At 50.6% G+C, this 20,331-nt stretch overlaps 1 protein-coding gene across 3 annotated transcripts in view; it reads right to left on the minus strand.

Moving 5' to 3' along the window:
* ZHX2 (zinc fingers and homeoboxes 2) overlaps positions 1-20,331 on the minus strand; it is a 153,887-nt gene that overhangs the window by 92,873 nt on the left and 40,683 nt on the right. The window contains exon 2 of one of the 3 annotated variants that reach the window (XM_028105627.2): positions 10,066-10,427. The exons of the other annotated variants lie outside the window; for them this stretch is intronic. The gene's annotated coding sequence lies outside the window, so the exon portion shown is untranslated. The remainder of the gene's footprint in view (positions 1-10,065; positions 10,428-20,331) is intronic. 3 annotated transcript variants of the gene reach the window in all.

A 20,331-nucleotide genomic window follows, 5' to 3' on the forward strand; every position in this document is an offset into this window, starting at 1 on the left:
CTCCCTCCCCACACATCCTCCCCCTCCTCCCTCCTCCCTGCACCAGTAGGCACTCCTGACCACACCTGCCTTCACTGAGCTGCCCTCCTCTGAAGGCCCACTGTAGGGGGGCACTGCACCCCGGAGGGCTGGACCAGAGGCCCTGTGTCCCCACAAGGGAGGTGGACCCCGAGGGTGGGCCCACGCGCGAGAGTAAGCACAACCATCATGGCGAGTATTAACAGCTCGTGCAGTCACCGAGCAAGCCCACCTGCAGGCTTTTGCGCTTGCTGTTTCCTCCACTGCAACTCTGAGCGGAGTCTCTGTGTGGCCGTCGGCTTCCGGACAAAGTCGCCTCCCGAGGCAGGGCTTTCTTCCCCCGCTGCCCTTCTTCTGCCACCTGTTTTATTTCCTTAGAGCCCATGCCCCCTTCACAAATGATCGATAACCTGTGTGTTATCTGATCCCAGATTCACCTGTTCATTATCTGGCTCTTCCAGGAAGCATGAGGACAAGGGATCTGCTCGTCCTGGATTCCCAGCACCCAGGAGAGCGCCCGGAACAGAGTACGTGCTCAGTAAATAGTCCCTGAATGCACTCGTGAGTGCTGTCAGGCATGGTGGATACGCATTAATCTCGCTTCATCCTCAAACTCCATGTGGTTGTGTCGTGTCCCCATTTTACAGTCAGGAACCTGAGGCTTGGAGAACCTGCGTAGGCTGTCCGAGGCCACTTGGAGAGTAAGTGCCCGAGGAAGGTTTCAAACTTAAGTTTCTCTGATAAGAAAGCCCGTGCTTTTGACCACTGGTCTCTGCTGCTTGCCTTCAGTGTTTCCAGAATTCCCACAGTAAGGACACAGGAAATACCTGTGGATCAAGTGATCTGGAATGCTATGTGTTAGGGGCTGAATGTTTAGGCCCCCCTCCCCTCCCACATTCACATACTGAAGCCCTAACCCCCAGTGTGACTGTCTCTGGAGATGGCAGCTCTATAAGGGCCCTTGCCCCACGGAAGTTGTGTCCTTGCAAGAAGAGACACCAGAGAGCTTGCTGTCTCTTTCCATGTGCGTGCGCTGAGGAGACAACTTGTGAGGACATGCCAAGAAGCGGCTGTCTGCAAGTGAGGAAGGGGCTCCTCACCGGACACAGAATTGGCTGGAACCTTGAGCTTGGACTTCCAGCCTCCAGCACTGTGAAAAGAAAAAATTTCTGTTGCCTCAGCCACCCGCTCTGGGTTATGGCAGCCTGAGAAGGTAAATTCTTCTTCCCTCCCTTCCCTCCCTCATGTAAGCATTGACAATGTAGTAAAGCACAGGAGTCCCGAGGGGCTCCCAGGAGTCTCATACTGGTGGCTCGTGGTTTGAATGGCCACAGAGTTGTTTTGTCGGGCTGGCATGGTGTTTTAAAAAACAATGAGGAATCAGAATGCCCTCTGGCGGGGCACACACTCTCCACTCCTTCCATAAGCCATGCTGTTCCCTGCTGTCCTGTGTCCCTTGGATTCACAGGCTGCATCAGGTGCCAGAGACACCCCATGACCTATGCCATAATGGAGAGAGGTACAGGGTGCCCTGGGACAGAGTGACGCTTGGGTGCGGAGAAGGGTGCAGAAGACGCTGGGTCTGCATGAAGAAGGTGGCTTTGGCCTGCTCTCTGAAGGATGGGTGGGAGGGAGTGTGAATTCCAGGGAAGGGAGCAGAGGGGTGAGGTCCACAGGAAGGGCATGGCCTGAGCAGAGAGTAGCAGGTGGCTGAGCGTGGCTGCCAATGAAGCTAGTGGAGCTGGTGTGTGGGCTGGAGGGGCAGAGGCAGGGAATCGTGACCAGGAGTCCCCCAAGGCTTCAGCCAGGGAGGGGACCTCAGACAACCTGTGTTAACCCACACAGATGCTGGGTTTACCACTTCCTAGCTGTGTGATGATATGCCAGTGTCAGCTTGGGGCTGTGTGGCCCCAGGCACCTCATCTGTAAAATGGGCATCTTAATGCTCTATGTCTCAAAGGGGTAGTGTGGGGAGTAAGGGCAAACAAATGTGAAAGCTCCTAGCACAGTTCCCTGACACACTGAGGGCACCTTCTGGAAGATGGCTATCTTTATGATGGGTATTTATTACTAATCTAGTGGTGGCCAACAGTGTGGGAGGCGGCTGGGAGCAATCAAAGGCATTTGCTAAGATGATTACAGTCAAGTAGGAAAAACCCTGAGGAAGGACCCAGGAAACACTCGTAGGAGGCAGGAGGTTAAATGTGACCTTGAGATCAGCTTTCTCAATCTGTCTCTGTCTGTTTCCTCATCTGTAAAATGGGACTCTCCCTCCCTGTCCACACAGGGTTTCTGTGTGAATAAAACGAGAAAAGAGATGTGAGGCTGCTTTGAAGTTAACACCAGGCGACCAGAAGGGTTTCATTTTCCTTTTCTCATACAGAGGGGAAAGACGTCCGGGGGAGGGGGGTGGATGGCTGGCGGTGGGGATATGCACTTGTGGGCTCTTATTTCTACAAACCGTCAAGGCAAGGAAAGTAGCAGATGCCAGGACCGCAAGACGCAAGCTAGGACCCGAGAGGCAGGAGCCGGAATCTTGGACCTGGCTTCGTGATCTCCTTGGTTCAGCCCTGCTTCATCCTTATTCACCTGAGCCTTCTGCATGCACTTCAATGCCTCAAAACTACTACCAGAGTCTCAGCCTCAAAAGCAAAGATTTTTCTGGCTGGAAAGAGGATTGAATGCATTCTCCGCAATTTACAGCTGAAGCTGAGTCATGAAAGAGAGCTGCTTAAATGTCATGCTCAGGAGACAGACAACCTGAGTTCACATCCAGGCTCTGCCTTTTATTAGCTGTGACTTTGGCCAAGTTATTGAACATCTCTGTGTCTCTGTGGCCAGGATTAACTGGGGTTATTAAGAGTGCTTACTCCCGGGCGCCTGGGTGGCTCAGTTGGTTGAGCAACTGCCTTTGGCTCAGGTCAGGATCCTGGAGTCCCCGGATCGAGTCCCGCATCGGGCTCCCTGCTCAGCGGGGAGTCTGCTTTCTCCCTCTGACCCTCCCCCCTCTCATGTGCTCTCTCTCTCTCTCTCAATCTCTCTGTCTCAAATAAATAAATAAAATCTTTAAAAAAAAAAAAAGAGTGCTTACTCCCAAGAGTGGTTTGGGCAATTAAATGAGACAATAAGTATAAAGCTTGGCATGTGCCTAGCACCTGGGAGGAGAGCCGCTATTTTCTAGTTAAGGCCACAGGGTACCTGAGCAGTAGAGTTGAAAATGCACCCTTTGCACGGCCCCACACCAAAATATTTGATGGTAATCAATACGCCATGTTTACTGAAGGCAGAAAAATGGACTGACGTGTTTTGGAATAAAGGACACATTCATGCGTGCCCCATTTCTGGAACATTCCAGACCACCAAAATCTGACAGGAGTGGAACAGAGCAACAGTTCTTCATAGACACCCTTCTTATGACCTCACATTCTAACATCCAGGGAGGCAGCACAAATGGTTCTCAAAATTTGAAAAACTAAACAAGAAGGCGACCCAAAGCAATGCCGAGCCATCTGCTCGGCAAGGGCTCAGCTACTGTCATTCTGGTACTTCCAATGTGGCACATTTCCACTCCCGAAGGTCTTTCACCTAGTCTGGCTTTTCTGCCTTATGGCAGATGGTGATGCAGAAAGTGGGTTCTGGAGGAAGCCTAGTTAGCTCCGATCCTGCTGCTACCATTCACCGGTGGGGCTGCTAGGGGACATTTATTTGCTCTCTCTGCCCCTAAGACAAGAAAGGATATAACCACACCGTTGTCCCTGGTTGTCGGGAGATACGAGATCATGCACACAAAGGTAGAGCCTGGCCCGTAATAATCCTCTCACCTGGGAACCGTTGATCATGTGCCTAGCATGTGCTGGGGCTGGGGATCGGCAGGGACCACGCTCCCTGCTTTCGTGGAGTTGCGTGTAAGGGGGGAAAGCAGACAATTCGACAAGCAGAGAAGCACACAATGCCAAGCATACTGTGTGCTTTAAAGACAAGACAGGGCCAGGGAATGGAGGTGTACAGTGGTGCTAGTTTAGCTAGGACCCTCTGGGGGTCAGGGAAGGCCCTTCGAGGGAGTGTCTTTTAAGCAGAACCTGAAGGAAACCAGGGAGAAAACCACGGACAGCTGGGAAAGAGTGTTCTAGGCTGAGTAAGCAGCAAGTGCAAACCCAAGTGCATGTGTATGTGTTGTGTTCCAGGCTGAGCCAGAGAGCCAGGTGCAGAGGGCAGGCGATCGTGCGGGGCCTTGTGGGTTGCCATAAGGACTCTGGCTTCTGCTCTGGGTGGGACAGGGGAACGAGTGGAGGCCTGGGGACAGGCAACTGATAGAATCTGACCTATGGCTTTCAGCAGCAGCTGTGGGGAGAGTAGACAGCCATGGGACGTGCGGAGGAAGGGCAGAGGGCAAGAGACACGCTAGGAGGACAGCCAACAGGACGGCAATGGTCCGCTCGAGAGGTGATGGGGCCTTGAACCGGGGGACGGTGGTGGAGGTGGCAAGAAGCAGCATCACCCAAGTGGCCACCAGCAGGTGCCATTCACATCCACCAAAACGGGAAGGGCACCCCTTGGAGGGTGCGACATGGTGCTCCCTGAAGGCCACGGTGGCTCAGCAAGGTTTATGACGGGAGCAAATGGGGAGTGTTTGCTGTGTGCTGGGCACTGGCTGAAGGACTTTAGCCATTTGCAATGGGTTGAACTGTGCCCCTCCAAACAATGTATCTGTATCCTTGCACCCAGAATCTGTGAACGTGGCCTTATTTGGAAAGAGTGTTTGCAGGTGTAATTAAGGGTCTCAAGATGAGATTATCCTGGATTACCCCCAGATGGGCCCTAATCCACTGACACATGTCTTCATGAGATACCCAGAGGAGAGACACACAGACAGAAGAGGAGGTGATGTGAAGACGGAGCCAGAGCTTGGAGTGATGCAGCCACGTGGAATGCCAGTGGCCTTTAGAAGCTGGAAGAAGCAAGGAAAAAATTTCTCCTAGAGCCTCCAGAGGGAGCATGGCCTTGCTGATACTTGCTTCATGAACTCCAGGACTGTGAGAGATCGAAACTGCCAAATTTGTGGTCATTTGTTACAGCAACCACAGGAAACTAATACAGCAAGGAAAACCAGGCACAGAGAGGTGAAGTAACTTGCCCAGAGTCACACAGCATGTGAGCAGCAGAGCTGGAAATGTCAGGCTCCAGAGCTGCTCACTCAGTAGGTAGGTATGGTTAATCCTGTGTCTCCAGGGAGCAAGTGGAGCTCAGAGCCACAAGGACAAGCCGAGGAGCAGAGCTGGGGAATGGCAGCGCCAGGCTCCCTGGGGCCCCTAGCAGGGAGGCCAGATGCCTTTCCCACTCATGAGCCCCACCTCTCCCCTCCGAAAACCCCAGAAAGGCCCTCGTCCAGCCACTCCACGGCTTCTTGGCAGCCACCACCTGGCCCCAGGGCTTTGCTGGAAGTTCTGTCCAAGAGACCCCGGTTGGGTAGCCACCTCAGTAAACGCATTTCAGCGGTGCCTCGGGATTCCTAACCATCACTCAGGAACTGCGTCGGGTCTGGGCTTCTAAACCGCCTCGTCTTTCCGTGATATGCGCACTGAACATCTCTTGGCTCCAGCCCTATCCTGGCAAGGACAAAGATGGAGAGAGGAGAGGGCTGGGGGGGGGGGTGGGGCGGCGGGGAGGGTGCAAAGAAACAGAGACTGTCCATTTCCTCTCCCGCCGATGCCCAGGAGAATATTTTACTGGACAAAAAACAAATATCGGGGATCCAGGGAAAACATCCTCCCCATCCTCCACCCCCACCCCCTGCCCCTTGCCTTGTCAAATTTTCATCATTTTAACAGAGATCAGCAGTGGGGCCTGCGAACCGAGCCCACGTCTCTTCCCACACAAAACCGTGCTGTCAGAACACTTAATGAGGAGAGGTCAGTTAATTTTGGGGGTGGGGTGGGAATCGGGGCAGGGGGAGGTGTGCTCTTTATGAAGAATAAAATAATTAAATTCAGGTCAGTGGAGGGAGTCACTGGGCTGAAACAAATTTGGGGGCCCGTGAGGGACAGCAAGAGGCAAAGGAATGAGCGTTATGTCTGCTTCAAAGCAGGACTGTTTTTGGGGGTGGCTGGTTCTGCAGCCCCCCCTCCCCCAAGGCACACATGTACACAAATATAGTGACACACACTTTGGCTAGGAGATAATGAGCTTTTACCCAAAGGCTCACTCACTTGTTCATTCCTCTTTGCGGACAAATTTTAACCACACTCACAGAACTGACTCAGCCCAAAGTGAACCTTTGTCTCAACACGGTCCCCATGGCAGACCTTTTATATTTAGCCCGGTGATGTGACCCTTGCTTGAGACACATTTGGAAGCCCTTTTCTGGAGCTGTCTTCATGGTCAGGTTATTAGGCAAAAAGCAACTGGGCACGTGATTGTGTACTTGGCCCTTATTCTCGACACCTGTTACCCCGCAACTGTATTTCCGAGGGAAGTCACATTCCTGCTTCCACAGAAGGGACAGGTGGAACCACCTTCGAAGGACATCGATTTGCCAACATCAAGGCTAAGAATGCGGCGGAGGGTTGTTCGAGGGGCCTGGCATGTTCTGAGCCATGGCGCCACCTTTGGAATAAGCTCCCTGGGGGGATGACTCGGATGAGCACACCACCCATTTGCAAAAGTGGGTTCTAGGGGTGATTACTGTGATTATTTTTTAGAAGTCGGTTGTATAATGTCGGGGCGCCTGCTCTGGGCTTGGCACTGGGCCAGGAACACGGGGCAAGGAGAGCCACAAGGCGCAAGACAGGGCCTCTGTCTCCATCTACACAGCCAAGGCTTACGGGTGAGGAGTCAGCTGGGGCCCATGAGGTCACGTGCCTCTCCACGGCGCCTGTGAGGGCCCCACGGCAGCCCCGTTGGAGAAGAATGCCAGGAGGGTGGAGGTCGGGGAAGCAGGCAGTGGAGGCGGGGCTCGAGCTCTACCTCGGAGAACGGGGAGGTGGGCAGTGGGGAGACAACAGGCTCTGAGCTGTCCTGGATGGTGCGCTCCCCCGCCTCAGGCAGGAGGCAGATTTGCAAGGGGAACTGTGGCAACTGCCGGCTCACAGGAAAGGAGAATTTCACAGGGACCCAGTCCTGGCACCAGCCCCTCCGTCCACCTGAACATCACTTTGGAGCACACGTTCCTTTAGAGAGCGGCATCCAGCGTACACACCCGGGAGCCCGTTCTGCTGCTGAGCGTATACATCACAGCCTCACGGTGCCTCGGTCTCTCGATCTAGAAACTAATCATAAAAACAGTAACAGCAAACGTTCATGTGCCAGGCCCTGTTCTGAATGCCTTCACTCTTTTTTTTTCTCTTTTAAAGATTTTATTTATTTGAAGGAGAGGAGAGAGAGACAGAATGAGCGAGGATAGGGGCAGAGGGAGAAGCAGACTCCCCGCGGAGCAGGGAGCCCGATGCGGGACTCGATCCCGGGACTCCAGGATCATGACCTGAGCTGAAGGCAGACGCCTAACCAACCGAGCCACCAGGCGCCCTGCCTTAACTCTTAATACTACTGCTACTATTATTGTAATTTTACACGCTTTTGGGTACTGCATTCCTTGGCCTCCTGAACAGAGCTGAACATACCGTGTATCTTACCTCAGAGATTTTCTTGAGGCTAACATAAAATAGCCAGGTCTTTTAATTAAATGGAAGGCTACAAAAGCTTGTTATTGTTGTTGATGTTACTATAATTTTACTAGGCTTCCTCTATTCAGTAAGCCACCACAGGGGAAAGGTTATTTAAGGCCTGAGTACAACATAAAAAAAAAAAAAAAAAAAAAAAAAAGAATCACTTTCAAATGTTAGCTGAGGAAAGATCCCGTGGAGATTGGCAAAAGAAAAAGTTACCGAAAAGCCTGAAACATTAGAAGGTAGGACATTGGGGTTTTTTTGTTGGTTTCTCGTATCAGGCCCAATGTTCTGAGAAGGGGTCATGAATGGCTCCCTGGTTCCCTGGTGGCAGAAGGAGCACAGCGCCTTGCCAGGGGCAGCGTTCTTTACAGACAGGCTGCTGGGGACGGGCCTGAGCTCACCCTGCTCACTGAAAGCATTTATTCAACACCCAGGAGCAAGTGAATACCAACGGCTCTTTGCCATCAGAGGACCGAGGGTTTGGGGAAATAGATCCTCCTTCCCCAAATAAATGCAAATGGATCTCCTGATTCCCCTCCCCCTCCCAGCTCCAAAACCTGTTCCTCTGTGGATGCCCCGTCATCAACCACCTGCCAACCTGCCAGGGAGTTGGGCGCCATCTTTGGTTCTCCCCTCTCCATCAGCGTCCACATCTAGGCCACGGTCAGCCTGGCTGGTGACCTCCACATCTTTAGCCCATCCACTTCTCTTTCTCTCCGCGAACACCACCTTTCTTGCCGGAACTTCCACAGCCACATTCCGAGTGACCTCCCTCTTTCCACTTTTGCTCTTTCTTCCCACCCCCATGGAGAGATCTTCTAGAAGTGTGCAGACTGCAACCCTCCCCCGCTTCAATCTATGAGGGCCTTCCTCTGAACTCAGGACAATCCACATTCCTTTACCAGGTCCCACAAGGCCCAGTGGGATGTGGCTGCTATCTGTCTTTCATTCTCACATGGTGGCTCTCCTCCTGAGACCCCATTTCCTCGCCTGCGGAATGGGTGATGCGACATCTACCTTCCAGGCGGGTTGGGAGACCACCAGGCGTGGGGATTATAAAAATGTGCTTTGTAAACTAGAAAGTGCAGCATCATGTAACCTCTCTCCCACTGACAACTGGGCTTTTGTGTTTTTATTCCTGTTTTCATGGTTTCCAGATCCGTTGTATCGGTATCTCTTCATTGTTTGGAATTTTATATCCTTTTCAGGTAGAAGGGTATTTATGCACACAAGGTAGTATTGAAAGCTACCACGAGAGCATCTCGGTGTTCCAGAGATAACAGCTCAGCTCTGGAGTGCTTAACACTTGGACAATATTTGTTCTTCCCTGGGTAGAAAATTAGAATTTTAACTATGCAGCCAGATTGCTGGAGGCCTAGTGAGATCTCATTTAAATGATAAACCAGTCAATTCCCTTATGAAAATGATACAGCCATCCCATGATCTTCAACATCCCTCCGACATGTGCCATAGTGGCAGATAATGTTTATTAAGCTGCTACTTGGGTGTCTGTCCCCGGATTAAGCACTTTTTATGTTTCTCCGTTGTAAAGGTAAAGCCTCACATCAATGTTAAGGGCTCTTATTATCCAGATGAGGAAGCGAAAGCTCAGGGAGGTTAAGTAACTTGCCCAAGGTCACACTGCTAGTGAGGAACAGAGTTCTGATCCTCTGGCCGTTTTTTTTGTTTTGTTTTGTTTTGTTTTGTTTTAGAGAGAGAGGGAGTGTGCGAGCGGTGGGGGGAGGGGCAGAGGGAGAGAGAATTTCAAGCGGACCCTGTGCTGAGCGTGGAGACCGATGTGGGGCTCAATCCCACAACTGCTAGCTCATGACCTGAGCAGAAATCAAGAGCCTGGTGCTCAACCGACGGAGCCATCCAGGCGCTCCCCTCTGGCTGTTTGAGTAGCTCATATTCTTCGGTTCCACCCTCTGTGTGTTTGGGGGTGACAGGACCAGGAATGTGTGCATTTGTGGGAGGGGAACAGGGATAATAGGGGGCTGGGGGCTTTGGGCAAGTACAAGGCCGCAAGCCCACAGACGCAAAGGAGTTTGGGCAGAAGTTCCCCTTAACTTTAAGCTTCACTCCTTCATGTCTTACAAAATAACTTGCCAAGTTAGATAATGCCCGGTCGATTTCCCTGGGATCGGTGAAAAAGAGTGTAATTCTCTCTTGTGAAGAGCAATCATTGCCTTTTTGCTATTTAGACCAAGCAATGTGTCTGTCTGTGTGTGAGAGACAGACAGACAGAAACAGAGAGAGACCCTCTCACACACAAAGAAAACCAGAGTGTTCCGTCACCGAGCCTTGTTTCAGAAGCTCATGAAGGTGCTCTGGCCAGAGATTCCCAGAGTCCGCCCCCTGCTCCTCGGCTCACTTCACTCACCCTTTGCAGAATAATCACACAGAAGGAGACAGCAATCATGACCAGAGTCCCCTCCCAGGCCTGCTCTTCTGCCCGGGGAAGTGCTCTACAACCTCTGGGCCTCGTTTTCTCATTGGTAAAGGAAGACATCTAGGTTTCTAGAACCACTTCCAGCTCTCAGACGGGATGGATGCTCCTATATCCACCATCTCTTTTCTTTCACCACCCCTCGGGAGAGATGGGCAGGTCAGACCGGCCGTGTGAAGCTTGGGGAAGGTGGTATGGTTCAGCGGCAGATCTTGGACTAGAGCTGTTACTTTCAATGCCAACTCCAGTGTCAGCTGACTCCACCAAGCTGGCTTCAAGGGTGCATGTCTATCCTCCTAAAACAGAAAGGATAACACTCTGATGCCACGGCGTGGCGGCCTCTGGCCACCCTGAAGGATCAGCATCCGAGAGCAGTTCCTTCTTTCCTGCCCTCCTTTCTTCCTTTTCTCCACAGACAGAAAAGCGCAGGTAGGAGAAACTGCAGGAAAGGCATCAACAGCTTGGATAACTTCCTGAGATCCCTGCCAGATGTAAAAATAACTGTGGGGGGGGGGGGAACCAACAAACCACACACAGAAGCATGAACTCTGTGTGTGTGTTTTGGTGACGGGTGAGAATAGAGACCTAAGTCTGGAACAAGCCCTTATGGTCACTGTACTTCCTCTCTAATTTCTCTATCTTATATTTCTTCCCAAATCGGGGAAATCCTGTTAAACAATGGACGAATCGTCACAAGCTAAGGGGAAAGAAACTCCCAGACACACCAGAGTTTAAGTCACGACACAACCTTCTCCATCTGTATCTGCTGAATGTTTCCTGGGCTCCCACACCAACCGTCCCTTTCCAAGGCCCTTCCAGGCCAACAGAACACCGGCCAGGCCAGAACCCAGGCAGCACCTCACCAGGCTGGGGATCTGCCGAGATCTCGCAGCAGACCCCCATTTTTACCCCGGGAGCTCCGAGAGCTACAGATGCAATGCGCCCTGGGGACGTGAGGGGTCCCCTAGAAGTGGGCTACATGATGAGAGGAGAGGCAGCTGTTCCGTCCCACAGGTGTGGGACAAAGACCACCAGCAGAAGTCATGAAAGTCTCCTCCAGCCAGAAGTACCACCCCAAACTGCCTGGTGAACCCTCTCTGAACCTGGCTCGAGATGCCCATTATAGAATCGCTCATGGCCGAGACAGTACAGAGAGGCCCCATGGGGTAAGGAAAGAAGCTGGAATACTGCTCTAGAAAGCCCTGATCACACTGGTAGTATGTGCAATCTCAGACGAGCACTCAATTTAATGGATCCTCGCATTCTGAATCTGCAAATCTGGTATGATAATGAGAAACAGCGACTGTAGACATCTAGCACGGGGCCGGGTAGGAAGCGTGTGTCAGAGTGAACAGTGGCTGCTATTATAATTATCTAAATCATTTTGAAGTCCTCTGTTAAAAAAAGTTCATGTGCCGACAGGGCTCTGGGAATGAGCTAGGACGGTGGTTCTCAAAGTGTGGCCCCTGCATCACTTGGGAATTTGTTCAAGTGCAGATTGGTGGGTCCCACTCCTCAACTACTAAATCAGAAATTCTGGGGGTGGGGCTCAGTCATTTTATGACCCCCCCCCCCCCCCCCGTCCACCACCCCGCTGAACTACCGAGCTCAGGAGTGAATTGTGAAGTCTGGCTGATCATCAGAATTTCCTGGCGGTGGTTACGGGAGAAATGCAGCTTCCAAGGCCCATCTCCCAGGGATCATCAGGTTCTGGGACGCAGCCCTGGGGTTTATCATTTTAACATGCTCCCCAGGTGAGTCCACTGAGCCAGGGTTTGGGGAGAGGAAAGCATGGGGGCTGGAGGAAACCTCAGGCTGGGGGTGGGGAGGGGAGGGGCTGGGGGCTGAGACAGAAGAAAGTGCTGAACCCCAAGGTTCTGATCCCAGCTGTACGGATTTCTGAGATGGGATCTCCTACCACCTTCTCATTTTCCAACCAGGGATCCTGAGTCTCTAAGAGAAGTGACTATTCTAAATCCTTGCAACTCGTGCTTGACAGAGCTGAGACCCACGCCGGGGCCCTTCTTTCGGATGCCAGCATCCTTTCTCCTGAGCCCCACGACTCAGGTTCCCGCCTTCACTTCCCTGCAGTGTCTCCCTCTCAGTCAAGCACTGAATCCGGGCCCCTTTCCCGAGTGTTGATCGTAAGGGTGAGCTTCACAGCAGAGTTGGAATCAGACCTCAGATCTGAGCGCAAATTTAGGCTCAATCACCAAGTAGTTGAGCCACCAAGACACCCTCCCAAAGCCTCAGTTTCCACATCTCTAAAATGGAGAGAAGTTCTGACCTCACCAAGCTGCTGAGCAAGTCAAGTAAAATCATACAGTTGCAGGTGCTTTCCAGACTGTCAGCGGCCCCCACAAATACAGGGGCTGAGAAGAAAGAAGGGGGGACTCACTGTGATTTCTTGCCTCGGAGCACTTACAGTCTAGCAAACATGCTCAGAGCAACCAGACCACATTGCTGCGCTGAGTTCCATGCTAAGTGCAAGGTGACACCTTCGTGTCTTTGCTCAAACCCTTCCCCCTCCTGGAATGCACTTCCCCAAACCCGTATGTGCACAAATGCCCCTGTGATTCACTTCATGGTCTGTGCCTGACCTTCCCCACCGCTGAGCCCCAGGAAGGTAGGAAGTGATGCTCATGCTTCATGCGTCCTAACGGTGGTCCTTCCACGGAATACTGACAATAACAATGACACGAGAGACTCATTCTTACAGGGTCTGTGCTGGGCGTCAGGCACTGGACAGGCACTTTCCATTCATTACGTCGTTCAATCCTCACAACGGTCCTTTCAGATAGATACTATCCTTAGTCCCATTTTACAGGTGGGAAAACTGATGCTCGGGGAAGTTAAAGCTAGGATCGTGGACTGGTGAGTGAGGGAGGCAGGGTCTGAACCCAGGCTGTCGGAGTCCAGAGCCCACCTTCTTTCCCACTGTACCCTACGGAACCCGGACACCTGTTTCCATGGTTAGGAGAGATTGAAGGATCTAGAAGGGCCATTAAAATAACCAATCGTTTTGACTTGACCACTGTTGGAGCATGCACGAACGCGAAGTCTATTTAATTATTCCCAGGATAGGAAACACATCTCATGCGCTTGCTTTAAACAGAGAGGCAGAAGAGGCTCCCTGGAGGCAGCCTGGGCCTCAGAGTGGACAGCCAGATTGCAGCCCCAGTCTCGGTGCACCGGCCTCCTCAGCTGGGGTCAGCTAGCCGCTCTGCAGTCCACCTCCGCATCCGCCAGGCGTGCTGGAACATTCTGCCCACTCCGCCTCACAGATCCGGCCCAGATCAGCAGAATCCCGTCAATGTCTACCTTCTCCAGATGCCAAATTTTTTAAAAGATTCTGTCTCTCCTACATTAATTAGTTTCTCCATTAACAAAATAACGAAGCACTTGTATAACTGCTGGGATTTCTGACCAAACAAAGTGACCATTGTTATTCAATTCCAGCCCAGAGGAAAAAAACTACCCCCCCCACGACACACACACACACACACACACACACACACATACACACACACACACACACCCATGATATTTTTAGGCAGCCAGTGCCACCGTATCCTGGGTACTGTACAATTTCCACTGGTTTCTGGAAATAGTGACTCTCATTATGTGAGCTTTTCGGAAAACACTAGCCCAAACAATTTCTGAGGTCTCTTTCAACCCCAAGTTCATCAGTCCTACCGAATCGATTCTGTCTGTAGGTGCGCTTTGCCAACTTTGCACGTGTCACCGCCGTCCTTATTTTGTTGGCCCCACGCTGGACGTGCAGGAGCGGGGAGGACCCCTCGGCGCCTGAGCAAGGTCAGCTGAGGATAACCCGACGGGCAGGCCTCCGCCACCTCACACGGAGGGCGGAAGACACATGGAACTGGCTGGGCCCGAGAAGCTGTACCGGCTAAAAATATAAACAAGTTCAAGGAGGGTGTAGATGAACTCGGGGAGGAGTGAGTGACAGGTGAGGGGGATCAGGTACATGCCTGCGTTCTGTGTCCCGGGAGCAACCCAATGCTTGGCGGGGCAGAACCGGGATGGTCCCACCGACGGCAAAGCATTTCTCGTGCCAGGAGATAAGAAAAGGAAAGCAAACAAGGAAAGAGGGCACAGCATAGTATCCTGCTTCGACATTTAACTTCTATCGTCAGGAAAAAAAAAAAAATCCATTGTGAACAAAGCCTGACCAGTTTTCGGGGGATTACTCCTCCCTGTGTTGGCCAGAGGTGCTGGGACAAGTGAGTTTTCTGAGTGATCTCCTACAGTGTGGTTCCTCCCTCCAGGCTGGGAGGCGAAAACCACCATCCCAGGAATTCTCGATAAAAATCTTCCGGGGGCGCCTGGGTGGCTCAGTCGTTAGGCGTCTGCCTTCGGCTCAGGTCATGGTCCCAGGGTCCTGGGATCCAGCCCCGCATCGGGCTCCCTCCTCAGTGGGGAGTCTGCTTCTCCCTCTCCCTCTGCCTCTGCTTGTGTTCCCTCTCTTGCTGTGTCTCTCTCTGTCAAATAAATAAATAAAATCTTTAAAAAAAATCTTCTGAATAAATCTCAATAAATTCTCACTATTATTACTTAAAAAAAAGAAAGAAAAAAGAAAAAAAATCCACTGTAGGAAATACAGAAATCAAGGAAGAAAAATAATCATCTCTGATGCCATGTCTAAGGATTAACTGTGTTAACATTTGCTATATTTCCATCTACATGGGTGTTTTTTTTTAAAGATATATACAGCATTATCCTGCATTTTTCATTTAACATTTACCACTTGAAAAAAATCACACTACTAAATAGACTTGAATGGGTTTCTACTCCCTATTTAACTGTTAATTTATTTAACTGTTGAATCATTTTACCCTTCACGTCTTGTTAGATATTGCTTTCCTTTTCCCAATTTTCTGCCATGTAGATAATGCTGGGATGGACACGCCTGGTTACTTCTTTTCAAAGAAATGACAGTAAATCTTAAAATCTCAAGAGTGCACCATTTAATAAGTTTCTCGGGGCGCCTGGCTGGCTCGGTCGATGGAGCATGTGACTCTTGATCTTGGGGTTATGAGTTCGAGCCCCACGCTGGGTGTAGAGATTACTTTAAAAATAAAATCTTAAAAAAAAATGGTTCTCTTATGTGGACAAAGGGCACGTAAGGGATGCACATGGAATATTCAACAGGGCTTCTCTGCGGCTTGCTACAGTGGAGGCTCGCAGCAGGAAGCACCACTCCCCCCACCCCACCCCCACCTCCCTGGTGCTTTCTTTCCTCTCCTTCCACACAGCTATTTATGCTGAAGACTCTTCTCTGGGTCCCAGCAAACTGAACACTTGGAGAGCTAACGAGACAGCACAAACGAGACAGCACAGCCAGCCACTGGGCTGAATCACACCAGGGCAGGACTCTTATTAGAAATGCAAATCTCTCGGCTGACAAATCCCAAACACCAGTGCATCAGAGTCCCCCACCGACTGTACCTCAGTTGGGTGGCCTCCGGCTTCCATTTTACCTGAAAGAGCTGAAAAAGAGTTGGCTGGGCCCTGGCTCGGCAATCTGAGAAGGAAAGGGTCTGTCTGAAAAGGAATTGTCTCTCCGGTGTTTCAGTTTTACCCAACAAGAGAAAGCCAGTCCCTTTTTTCTCAGCCTTCACTCCACTAAAAGCCATTAAGCACCGCCAGAGACAGGAGACACATATCTGTTGGCAAGTGTGAATGCTGCACTCTGTACCTCCGACAGGGTTGGAAATTAAACTGTTTACTTGGTGGCCACCCCAAGGGACTGAAATGAAGCTCTAATGTGACGGCATTTCTGAAATGCATTTTTTCAATCTCAAATTCTCATCCTTCATTTCCCACCTGGAAACCCATTAGGAATTTGCACAGTTAATTTATCCGAATTACACCCTGACCAGCTCTGACCACCAAATGCAAATGAAGCGACCCGTAGGTGACCTCACTAAACTGGGTCTCATTTCGGGAAGGAGGGTGCGCCTGGTGGGCTTCTGAAAGATGTCGGGGTGCGGTAGGGCTAGCCTATTCAATACGACCGAAGAGAGGTCTGGTACCCGTTTCTCGGGTGCGTTTCTTTTGGAAGTTCAGTCATGCTCAAAATTGAACGTGATAAAGTCCCTCCACGTGGCGTGTTCAGATTCTCCCTGTCTGGAGCGGCAGACCCACACCCTCAGCACCAACAGAGCTCCCCTTTACAATCTATCCATGCCGATCCTCCTTCCAAACTTACCTTCTATCTGCAGAAAACCTGTCACGATGGATGCTGTCTGAGGTCATTTATTTTGTATCCTTTTGGCACTTTTAAAATTCAGAGCCCTCAACTCCTGGAGCTTTTACCTTGGGATTGTTGGCCCATGACTTTGCTTGTATGTGTGGTTTCCATCCCTACACTCCTTAGCACTCACAGGTGGAACCAGTCTTTTATGTTTGGTTCCTGTTATACTGAAAGTCTGTTTCCCCTAAAATTTATATGATAAAGATTTATTTATTTATTTATTTGAGAGAGAGAGAGAGAGAGAGAGAGAGCGCACAAGTGGGGGGGGGAGAGAAGAGGGAGAGGGAGAAGCAGACTCTCCGCTGAGCAAGAAACCTGATGTGGGGCTTGATCCCAGGACCCCAGGATCATCACCTGAACCGAAGGCAGATGCTTAACTGACTGAGCCACCCAGGTGCCCTTAAAATTTATATGATAAATCCTAACACCCAGTGTGATGGTATTTGGGAGCGGGAACTTTGGGAGATGATTAGGTCATGAGGGTGGAGCTCTCATGCATGGGATTCGTGCCCTTTTTTTTTTTTAAGATTGTATTTATTTATTTGAGAGAGAGAATGAGAGAGAGAGCATGAGATGGGGGAGGGTCAGAGGGAAAAGCAGACCCCCCGCTGAGCAGGGAGCCCGATGTGGGACTGGATTCCCAGACTCCAGGATCACGACCTGAGCTGAAGGCAGTCGCCCAACCAACTGAGCCACCCAGGTGCCCCATGCATATCCTTTTACAGGGACTATCAGCACATTAAGTAAATGTTCAAAAGTACCGACATTCTAACCACTGTTCTAAGTTCTTGAGGCCCTTTAAATGAGAGTAAAAGGTAACAGGCCTTCTTTAAGTGCAAATTTTGCAGAGTCAGTCCAATTACTTTGGATTTGCAGATTTGGAGTTAAAACGTATTATAAGATGCCCTCTGTAGTGTAGTACAGTGGTGATTAAAAGGACATACTCTGAGGTGAATCCTGGCTCCGTCACTTACCAACTGTGGGACTTTGGGCACTCTAGTTCACCTTTCTGACATTGGGCATGTCTGGATTCCTCATAAAAATGTTCTTCTCCTACACTATATATTCCTTGTTTTACCTACTGTACCATATATGCAGCTAACCTGATTATTACACCATTAAAATAGTCTGTAACATTTTATTCAACCACTGGCTCAGAGTTAAGTAAATGTTTCCTAACTTTTTGGCTGAAATACAATGTTTTCATGACTTTAAAAAAGATCAATACCCTCAATTTGTAGGATATATGAATGGTTATCTGCCATCTCTGGATACTCTGCGTAAAATAAAAGCCAGCCCACGAGTACAGTACAGAGCCCAGACCCACTGTGCTCTGTTTGTATTCCCAAGGAGAATAATCTGTAATCAGTCATCCAGGAGCCTGTGCACACGTATGATCCTTCAGCCCCGGGAAAGGGAGGGGAAAATACACGAGATGAGATGAACCACTCACCCGTTCAGGGCAGCCCCCCTCATTTGGTCCTGCAGCCCACCTCAGCCCCCCTCAGCCCATGCCAACTGGGCCGCCTCAGGACATCGCCTACCGTTATACCTCACATAGTTATCTCCCGACAGTGTGGGGGGCTCTCTGCTCAGACGAAGGGAGTTACAGGACGACACAGCCCGAGATCCCTTTAGCCACACTGGTGGACGCAGGCGTGGGTCATGGCTGTCCCTATCTTCCCTCGTTCTGGTTTCCCTGCTGATTGGGCATCTCTCCCTTTTCTATATAATGACCCCCGCTGAGCTGGTTTGAGGATACACTCTCCCTTACAAGTCACTCTTGGGGGGGATGTGTGTGTGTGTGTGTGTGTGTGTGTGTGTGGAGTCGGAGGAGGACCACATGCATGCACACATGCATGCACGCACGCGCGCGCACACACACACACACACACACACACACACACACACACACACACACTATCCAGGCATTCTCTCTCTTCTCTGTCTCCAGTTCCTGCAAGACCGGGAATCTTTGCTCCATTCCTCTCCTGAGCTCCAGGTCTGTGCTCTCCTGTGTCCCCCACTCCCTTCTCCCTCATCCTGTGTCTGTTCTCAAGACTGTCCGGGAGCTGGAGCCCTGACACTACCATCTCTGGGTCATTGACCTCTGGATTCTCTCCTTTTCTTCTAAAGATTCTGCTGCTGCAGGCAGGTCTGGGTAACCTCGAGCTGGCTACTTGATCTCTGAGCCTCAGTTTCCTCATCTGTAAAACAGGGATATATTAGTACTAACTCGCTTCACAGAGCTGTTGAGAGGATTAAGTGAGGTCACACAGGCATGGCACTTGGCCCCGTGCTCCGGACAGAGAAAGCACACAGATGTTAGCAACTAGTATCATTACCATGATTAATTATAATATTAATAACAACTGTTATTCCAAAAGGCCTAAGGTTGTCCCACAGCTTGTCATTTCTATGTTCCTCCATCTCAGACTTCCTCATCTCCCCCTTCCAATCCTAGCCAACCCCACACCGCTATTTCCTGATTATTTTTTTCTTTTCTTTTTTTTTTAAGATTTTATTTTTAAGTAATCTTTACACCCAACATGGGGCTCCAACACACAACCCCGAGATCAAGAGCCACATGTTCCACTGACTGAGTCAGCCAGGCGTCCCTTAATGTTTCTTCTCTATGGACCTATAAAAATAACAAAGCTGGATTTAGAGTCAGGGGATCTGACTCCTACTTTTTAAGGAAGAGTAAAAATGGCCTGTGACCCTGGGCAAGTAATAGCCTTTCCGGGGTCTCATCTCCCTCACCTGAGAAATGAAGAGGTTGGACCACAGCAGCGTTTCCCGAAGAACGTTCTGGAAGCTTCCACCACACCCATGCCCCTACATAGGGCCCCCATGGCCAGAGCAGTGCCATAAGTGGCCAACCTAGCCCCCTTCCCCCAAGCTCCACCTCTGTTAGCTTGTTGTCTAGATTTGGATACGGTCTACACTGCCTGGCGCCTCAGCAGACGGTTCCTGGGCTGACCCAGACCCTCTCATAAAAGGAGATTTTGAATTGGCGTAAATCTCAGCTCTGTAAGGAAGGAGAATGAGCTGCCAGGTCTGCTGAAAAACTAGGACAAGGTTCTCTTTAGCAAGTCTCCAGGTACCGTTCAGGCAATCACTGGGTATCATGAGCCTTAAAATACGTACTGCTTGGTACAATGTCTCCTGATTAAGTTGGCTGCCAGGCCCAGGGCAGTGCAGGCAGGAATGGTGAATTTTAAAACCACACAATTACTAGTAGTTTGGAAAACCCTTTTGAAACCCCATGCCAATCATTTAATTCATTTTCCAAGTCCTTTTTTAATGCAAAATATGCTAATATGTCGTTGGAGTGTCCAGCAGAGAAACCTGCTAGAAAGTGGGGCCTCTCTTGCTTGGGGGTTAAGCGGGGAGCTGGTGGGAATGGGGCACGGGGAGAATAATGGCTCATTTCCCCTCCAGTGAAGAAAAGCAGGCCGATGCCACTGGGTTCAAGTGCTTCTTTGTACTCCCTTCAGCTGCAACAAGGTGCGATCACCCTCGCGGTCACAGATTTGGGGCATAATGGGCTTTCTTTGCTGCCCAAAGCCCAAGTCCCGCCCCTGGTAAGTGAGATGCGTCCTTCGGTTGGCTGTCGTCTTCTCCTGGTGAGTAGCGGACAGTGGAGGAGGGAATGAGGAAAGGGTGAGAGGGACGTTTAGGGCTTGAAGGAATACATTAATTTGGGCCCGGGGCCGGGCGGGGGGAGTGGGGAGCCTTTGACAGATGGCCTGACCCAGCAGGATTCCATTTCTCCTACCTGCACAAACTACATTAGGAGCATAAACTACAGACTAGGGGCCTCTCTTAGAGGCTGTAGGTCAGTCTACTTCCTAACCGATGCCATCGTATCACTGAAGGTTGTAGTTCTTGCTTATCTAGTAATCGGAAACTACTGGGTA

The sequence above is a fragment of the Eumetopias jubatus genome, unplaced genomic scaffold (assembly GCF_037043125.1).
Source record: "Eumetopias jubatus isolate StellerSeaLion01/CBP00866 unplaced genomic scaffold, mEumJub1_p1.0 scaffold_4, whole genome shotgun sequence".
Lineage (NCBI taxonomy): Eukaryota > Metazoa > Chordata > Mammalia > Carnivora > Otariidae > Eumetopias > Eumetopias jubatus.